This window comes from Hipposideros armiger, unplaced genomic scaffold (genome assembly GCF_001890085.2).
Source record: "Hipposideros armiger isolate ML-2016 unplaced genomic scaffold, ASM189008v1 scaffold_74, whole genome shotgun sequence".
Taxonomy (NCBI): Eukaryota; Metazoa; Chordata; class Mammalia; order Chiroptera; family Hipposideridae; genus Hipposideros; species Hipposideros armiger.
The window spans coordinates 2,712,984-2,721,340 of record NW_017731424.1 but is presented as its reverse complement, the minus strand read 5'-3'; positions in this window follow the sequence as shown (position 1 = coordinate 2,721,340).

Sequence of the window (8,357 nt, the reverse complement as noted above, 5' to 3'; positions counted from 1 at the left end):
CTCCAAAGCTCTTGACCACCTTGATAATTTGCGAGGGCCAAAATTCCTTTACTTAGAGAGAGCTCAGTCAGCCTCTTTGTTCTTGCAGAGGCTGGGTCCACTGACCACCACCCCCAGGCCCTCTGGAATATCTGAGTGCTTATTCCTAAGTCTGAAAGTGGCGATTCTTTGCCAGACACACAAACAAGGTAAGCCAGGCAGTTAGGGTACCATGAATAATAATAACCATGCCCATCAGACTCTAGAGAAAAGCTGCTTTCAAAATTCTGAGGTCCTAGTTTCTAAAACACACTCAATTTGCTCTCCTAGTAGATGTGAACACTCGCTCCTCCAAACCCTCAGAGCATTTATTGAAGTCACTCATTAAATTTCTCATATCCTGACTTACATTATGGTTAGTTCAGAACTGCTCTTCTCACCCCTTCTAGAGTCAAGTACCTTGAGAACTGTATGGCTAAAAGATGGATTTGGCTGTTGTGTAAGAGACATCAACAATGGCTTCGACAAGATGGGAGTTAGTTTCTCCCTCACATAATGATACAGGTGCTGAGTGTGGGGCTGGTGGGGCTGGTGGGCAGCATAACATCCACTATGTTATGCAGGGATCCAGGCACCTTCCATCTGTGACTCAGCCATCCTCAGAGGGTTGCCTTAACCTATCTACAATGCCTCTACACCTTGTCTACATTCCAACCAGTAAGAAGGGGGAAAGGTGATCAGGAGAGAGCAATCTCTGCCTTCTAAAGGTAGAATCAAGTTAAGATTTTTTCCTAGCAAAGAAAAGGAGAGCACATAGTGAAAGAAAATTAGCCATCCATCCCAAGTGACCACGTCTTAGGAAATACAGTCAAAATGAGGTTATGTGTATGCAGACAACATTTCTTCATTCAGTAAATATGCATAAAATGCCATTATATGCCAGACACTAAGCTAATCGTTGGGTATCCAATGCAAGGCATTTACAAACAATGGATGAATAAATGAATGGGCCCTTTTGTAGAACAGCAATTTGGAGGTAAGGCCATGAAAATTTCATGAGGGCAAATAATTTAAAATATGGACACAAGTAATTTCTTCCCATAGAAGGTCATAGATTTTTTTAAAAACAGATATATTTAAAGCTGAATTTTTTGTGGCTTGCTGAAAAATACGGAAAATCAATTATAAAGGAAGTAAACAAACAAACCTGACTTATTGGGTTATACTGCCACTAGCAAAATATATTACAGAGTCCCAATCCTGAACTTTTACTTTAATGGCTTTTTCTGTATTTTACTCTGAAACACATTTTTACTTTTTCCCTATACAAAACAAAACAAAATTGTCACTTACTGCATTTAGATAAATATACAGGTCTAAAATTAAATTCTCTCTGTGTCTTCTATAAGATAAACATTCAAGGGATTTAATCTGGGAGAGGAGCCAAAAGTCCAACTCCAATTTGTTATTATTTCTAAATTATATATAAAGCATCACATAAAGCCTTTAATAATAATGCCAGTTGAATTGCCACTGGAATGTGTTATTGTTTTCATTCATAGATGTCACCAACTCAGCTTTTCTCATTTCCCAAATTCCATTAAGATGGGACTTCCCAGATGGTGACATCAGCCCTCCACATCTTCCCACCATAAAAACCAACAAATGATTTGCACTTAGCATTTAACTAAAATTTATAGTAATACAAACATTATGAATATAAAACACCAACATTTATAGTATTATAAATGGTAATATTAATATTAAAGAGTAAAAATTTTAAACTCAAATTGTTAAGAGGTTAAATGAAAGCTCTTCACTGAATTAAAATAAAATTTTATTTAATTAGAAAAGTTATCTAAACTTAGGCTTTAGATTTCAAAGAGGCAGGGGTGAATCCTAGGAATTAATATTTTCTTCCCTTGTGTTGTTAACTTATGTTTTCCTCTGCATAGACTACTTCTGCGAAGGTGACTTAATTTCTCCTTCCTTTCTTTGGCACCCAGACACACTGTACTTACACCATGTGCTGTTCCTAGGACAGCAGCCGCTTACNATTTCAGTGAAAGTGTAACTCATCCAGAGAGATAGGACCCAGGATGATCAGGTGCTCACGGCGGTGTTCAGGGAGGTGAGGTGCTATGAACAGCAGCCCCCAACACATAGTTGGAGGGGAGGAAAGATCTGTACCCCCCAAATAAGGGGGAGGGTGTCTATTAACAGAGGAAGGAGATAAAGAAAGCTGGGTAGGCGCGTACAGCATGTACATTAACATACCCTGTCATCATGGTTGGCGGGATCCCTTGTAGGAGAAGAGAAGGGAATATGGTTTTGCATTGCAGAAAATATTTATTCCATCTTTCAAAGACACTATAGATTCCTTCATCCCATGTCAGAAATGTATAAGCCACTACAATTTGAACAGTTCTACTCTGTAAATAAGATTTGAAGTAGGTTGGTTTGCTTTGACACTTGGGGAGCTTGTGGGTTCATTCAGCTGTGCAGCTCTGCTGTACGAAATGTTTTATTAATTACATCAAGGTTTATAAAAAATTGAAGGGTAAGTTCCTGTGAAGTATATATTCTTTTTCAGTTACCTATCAGAGTTAACCTTTTTATCTCAGCCATAAAATCCAAATTATGCATTAAATATATTAAAGATCTATTCCATGAATTGAAATTAGTTGTCACTTTAATGTGCTTTTAACGTATTTTTAATTGATAACATGCTTATATTAAATGGTCAGTTCAAAGATAGTAAAACATTGCTTATAAAGCATAATCTTCAAGTGGGCACCATCAGATGGCCTTGTGCTTAAATATTCTATTTCAAGGCAAGCTCCATTGCAGTTAGAATTCTAATGACCCACACAGACAGAATCCTTTAACAACCTGGGTAGCAAGGAACCTTCTCCACAACCATATTCACTTTGAAAGAGCAGAGCTTGGGAGTAAAAGTTAAAGGTAAGGGTGCTAACCATGTGAATACGCATTTAAATCCATCAACAAACATAGAATGTACTGAGATCTTACTCCTAATAGCTCATGTGTCAGGTGTCAGGTGCTGCTGTCCACGATCTGTGGACATCAACTAAGTTAATTCTCACGGCACCCCTATGGGCTGGGTACTATCATTCCCCATTTTACAGAAATAAGCAGAAACAGGTTATGAGACTTGTCCAGATCACCTAGCTAACCAAGTGCACGATTCCAACCTAGCCTCGCTCCAGAGTCCATGATCACCTGCCTGGGACACACAGACCTGACCTCCCACCTTCGAGGGTCTTACAAGATCTTTGACAAGATAAAACCTTTCCACATGAAATTATACTCCACAGGGCTTGATGGCAGATGATGAAGTCAGTCCTACCAATGAACGAGGTGTTTGACCACCATAGTGCTCAGGGAGGGTGGGAAAGCAGGTGACCTGGAAGGACAGACAGGACTGGCTTAAGGTGAGCAGGATTTGGACACTCAGAACCCAGAGAGAGCCAGTTTGCCTCTGCTTTGCCATAGAGCAGAGTCATCGGTTTCCTATCATGTAGCTTGGGCCAGAAGCCATAGGTCACCAAGAAACACATGGCAAAACCATCCAGGTGAATAGCTGCTAACCCTTGTAACTAGAGTCAACAACTTACCCTGGTTTTTCTGGACTTTTCCAGCTTTAGCACTAAAGTCCTGAGTTCCAGAGACCTGTGAGTCCCTAAAACCAGGATGGCTAGTCACCCTGCTTGTTAAGTTCTTATAGGAGAAAGGCAGCTTTACAAAGCAAAACAGTTTAAAATAAAGCCAATGCCATGTATGTATTACCCTAGATAAGGTGACCCCTCAAAAGACTACAGCTGTTGAACCTGCTCTCCTCTGGACACTGCTGCACAGAGGCCACAGGGCCTTAGGAGAGTCATCCCGTCACTCTGAGCCCAGTTTCCCTACCTCTAAAATTAAAGGTTTGAAGTTAGGTGACCATTAATATCAATTTCAGTGCTAATTACCAACCTATTATTCTTTTTTTATTTTTAAAGATTTTATTGGGGAATCGGGGAAGGGGAACAGGCAAGTTGCTGTCTTTTTGTTCTTCAGTCTAGTTGTGGAGGACATCGCTTCACTTGCCCATGTTGGTATTGTGACAATTGCGCTCTTCCCAGCTGAGGCAGATCATTTGCCGGCCATTGGACGGCTGCTCACAGCAGCTCTCGGCAGCTCACAAAGGCTCACGCCTGCTGCCGGCCGCTCACAGTAGCTTATGACAGCCCACTGCAGCCTCACTGTAGCCTACGCAGTTGCCAGTGACTCACAGCTGCCCAGCTCCAGGTCGAGCTGTTGTTCACCATCTTAGCTGTAGAGGGCGCAGAACCACTGGCCCTCATGTGGGATCCGAACTGGGGCCTTGCTGCTCAGAGCTGGCATCCCAAGCCAACTCCTAACCAACACGCCACTTGGCCAGCCCCCCCCCAACCTATTATTCTTGAGTTAACATCAGTGTTGTGGCAAACCCCCTGACCATACACACACCCATACAAACACACACATACACACCTATACAAGCACACACCTATGAACATCAACGAGTACACAAAGTTTTCTTATTAGGGGGGAAAACCTCAGGCTACACATTATTTTGCTTTTGAGACATGAATTAATTGGAAAAATAAATACTGCAAGATAAACGTAGTACTTAAGGGGTTTTTTGCCATGACATTTTTAGATTTTTAATGTTGCATAAGAGGCTTCATCAATTTCACAAACAATGGGGGGAAATGCCTTTAGAATAAACTAATTGACATTAATAGAAATAACAAGATCATGTTCATGAATGATGGCCCTTATCTCCCAGACATGCGCCTTGGGAAGGCTCAACCAGCTAGGACAGGAGAGAAGCAGCAAGGGGAACTCTCTGGCTCCAAAGAGNAAAACAGTAAAATATGGCAAAAATGCACAGTTTGGTCTTCCATCTTCAACTTGTTGTAAAATCTCCAAAACTCAACCAAATCGCTCAATTTTTTTTAAGAGTGAAGCTAGAACTGTCATCTGTCAAATGACATAGCAATCACATAGATGTGAATGACCCTAGTACTTCCAAAAATGAACTAGTGCCATCTGTCGCAAACATGCGTCATGACTTTTCTGACAACCCAATACAAGTATATTTATTCAGCTAGTGTAGGTAAAGTATTTGGCAGTGTGACTGGCAAATATAGTCACTATTTGTTTAGGACTTACTATAACTAAGACACAATTATAAGTCCTCAGAGGAATACCAAGACTCGTTTATTCCCTAAAATTACTTATAGATCATTACCTATATATGTGTGCCTATATGTAGGAATGAATATCTTTATTCATTGTATATTTATGGAGCAAATACTATGTGCCAGACATCATGCTATGTCTGCAAAAGCAAACACAGTCCCTACCTTCATGGATTTTACAGGCTAGTGGGGAAAGGCAGACAACCAAATAATTGCCCAAATAAATGTAAAGCTAATTATCAAATGGGATAAGTACTGTAACCTTTATAAAACTTGGGTGCCTGTGGTTCAATTTCCTAGCAGTATCACAGTCAAAGAAACACAACCCAACAAAGTAATTTCAGTATATCTCAGATCTCTGTTAAACTGATGAAAAACAATTGGCATACCCTGTCACAGGCTGTGGAGATATAATAACTAAATGCAGTGTGATACCCTCAACTGGATCCTGGAACACAGAGAAGATATTAATGGAAATACTGGTAAACCCAAATAAAGTCTGGAGGTTGGTTAATGGCAAGGTACCAATACCAGTTTGTTAGTTTTGACTAGTGAACTGTGGTGATGTAAGATGTCAACAATGGTGGAAACTGGGTGAGACTTATATGGAAACCCTCTCTAACTGTGTTCGCAACTTTTCTGTGAATCCAAAGTTATTCAAAAACAAAAAACTTATTTTTAAAAACAGCTCATATCTTTACTTGAATTCTCAAAGACTCACGGTGGTATCTAAATACGTTAATAGTTACCACTTACAAAAGTCTTCATTTATGATTTACCTCTTATGTATGTTATCTATTGCTGTGTAACAAGTCAACCCAAAACTAAGCAGCTAAAACAACAAACATTTATTATCTCACACAGGTTCTGAGGAGCAGGAATCTGAGAGTGGCTTAGCTGAGGGAATCTGTCTCAGGGTATCTCATGATGTTGCAGTCAAGCTGTAGGCTGAAGCTACAGTTACCTCAAGGCTTAACTAGGACAGGAGAATCAAATTCCAAGCTCACTCATGTTTTTAAGCTTCAGTTCCTCGCTGGCTGCTGGCTGGAGGCATCAGTTCTTCACCACTTCTCCACAGGGCTGTTCACAAACATGGCAGCTGGCTTCCCCCAAAGCAAGCAATCCAAGAGAGCAAGAGTGCATATCCAAGACAGAAGCCACAGTCTTTTTATAACCTAATCTTTGAAGTGACATATCATTACTTCTGCCATATTCTATTCATTGGAGGCAAAATGCTAAGTCCAGNGGGGGTTCTGTGGTCAGCTTTCTACTGAGCATCAATTCCACTGAGAAATTGCCTCTTAGCCAAATGGGTCAGCCAGACTGGCCATGTCAGTCTTTGGTTCACTAAGAGTTTTTGCATTGAACAGGTATTGAATTTCATCAAATGTTTTTTGTGGGGGCCTTTTTGTTTGTTTTTTGGGGGGTTTTGGCATGTGTTGAGGTGATCCTAAGACTTTTCTCCTTTAGTGTGTTAATATGATCATTTATATTAATTGCTTTTTATAATTTTAAGTCAAATCTAACTTGTTCATGATTTATATACTTAATCGATACAGGATTTTGCTTGTTAATATTTTCTGTAGAATTTGTGTAACTATGCTAATGAGTGATTTTCCTTCCCATTCAGGCCTTACCAAGTTGTGGAATCAAAGTTATCCAACTCTCAAAAAGAGTTGAGGATTGTTCCCTCTTTTACTACATTCCAGATTAATTTGTATAAAACTGGAATGATTTATTTCTTGAATGTCTGAAAGAGCTTGTCAGTAAAAACCATCTGGAATATCATTTGTGGGAAATATTTTAACAAATGTTTCAATTTCCTTAGATTATAAAACTAGTCAGTATAAATTTCTTCTTGAATCAATTTTGATAGGCCATATTTTTCTACAAATTTGTCCATTGCATCTAAACTTTAATTCCTGTAGGCTTAAAGTGGCTTACATTATCTTATTATGGTTTTTTTTTGTTTTTTTTTTTAGCTGAGCCATCCTGCCACCTTTTGGCAGCTCAGCGGCAACTCAGCTCAGGCCGGGCATGGAACTGCTGTTGCTCAGAACTCAAACTCTTGAGTGAGCTCTTAACCAACTGAGCTACTCAGTCAGCCCAATCTTATTATGTTTTAATGCCTGCATTTCTAATATTTTTCATTTCTACTATTTGTGTTCCTCTAGTTTTTTTTCCTAACTCATTCTTTACCAGAAGTTTGAAAATGCTTTTCAGTCTTTTCAAAGTACCAAATTGGCTTTGTTAATCCTCTCTGTTAGAGGATTAATTAATCCTCTCTATTGGTATTATTCTAATGTTTTCTATTGTGTTAATAATGTCTGTTCTTGGGCTATTACTTCTATAATTTTAATTCTTCCTATGAGTTTATTCTACTTTTCTTCTACTAAATAGTTTATGAATTTCAAGTCCTCTTTCTTTAATAAATTAAATATTAATATATTCAATATAAATATGGCATATATCATATATTATAGAAATCATATCATATAAGCTATATTTAATGTATTACATTAAATTCTATTAAATATTTAACACTATCCATTTCCTTCTAAGAAACACCCATAAGTTTTGATGTTGTATCAGCTTCACATGCACCACTTACCCAAGGAGTTGTGGGGCAGTCTTACCTGACATCCAGGTCTTTAGTGTCTCCATCAATGGTCCCCAAGTGCTATGGCAGACTCTGCTGCCAGCCCTCCCCATTCCTCGCTAATAGACCCCAGTTTTGTTCAGGTATTGAGTGTGCTTGGCCCCACAGCTGGTCCCCAGCCCCAAGGGGTGAATGCTGATTACTAAGCCGGAGTGGGAATCCAATTCCCTCTGCAGTGATTAGTACAAACCTGACCATGCAATTCAATCCTGGCCACTGGGATTGGCAGAAAGTGGGGCGGGGGCGGGATTCGGAGAAAGCTTTTCCTTCCCAATAAAAAGAGATGCAGTGGAGAGCATGCTGCTCCCCTTTTCTGAGAGTTGTTATTACGCATTTAGAAGTGGGATGTTCCAAGGCTATCTTGCAACTAGGAAGAGAAATGTCACCAACAAGCTGAGGATGGCAGAGCTGAAAGGTAGAAAGCAACAGGGACTTGAAGTCTCGTGTCTGCGTTTCTTTTGTTTCTTTTT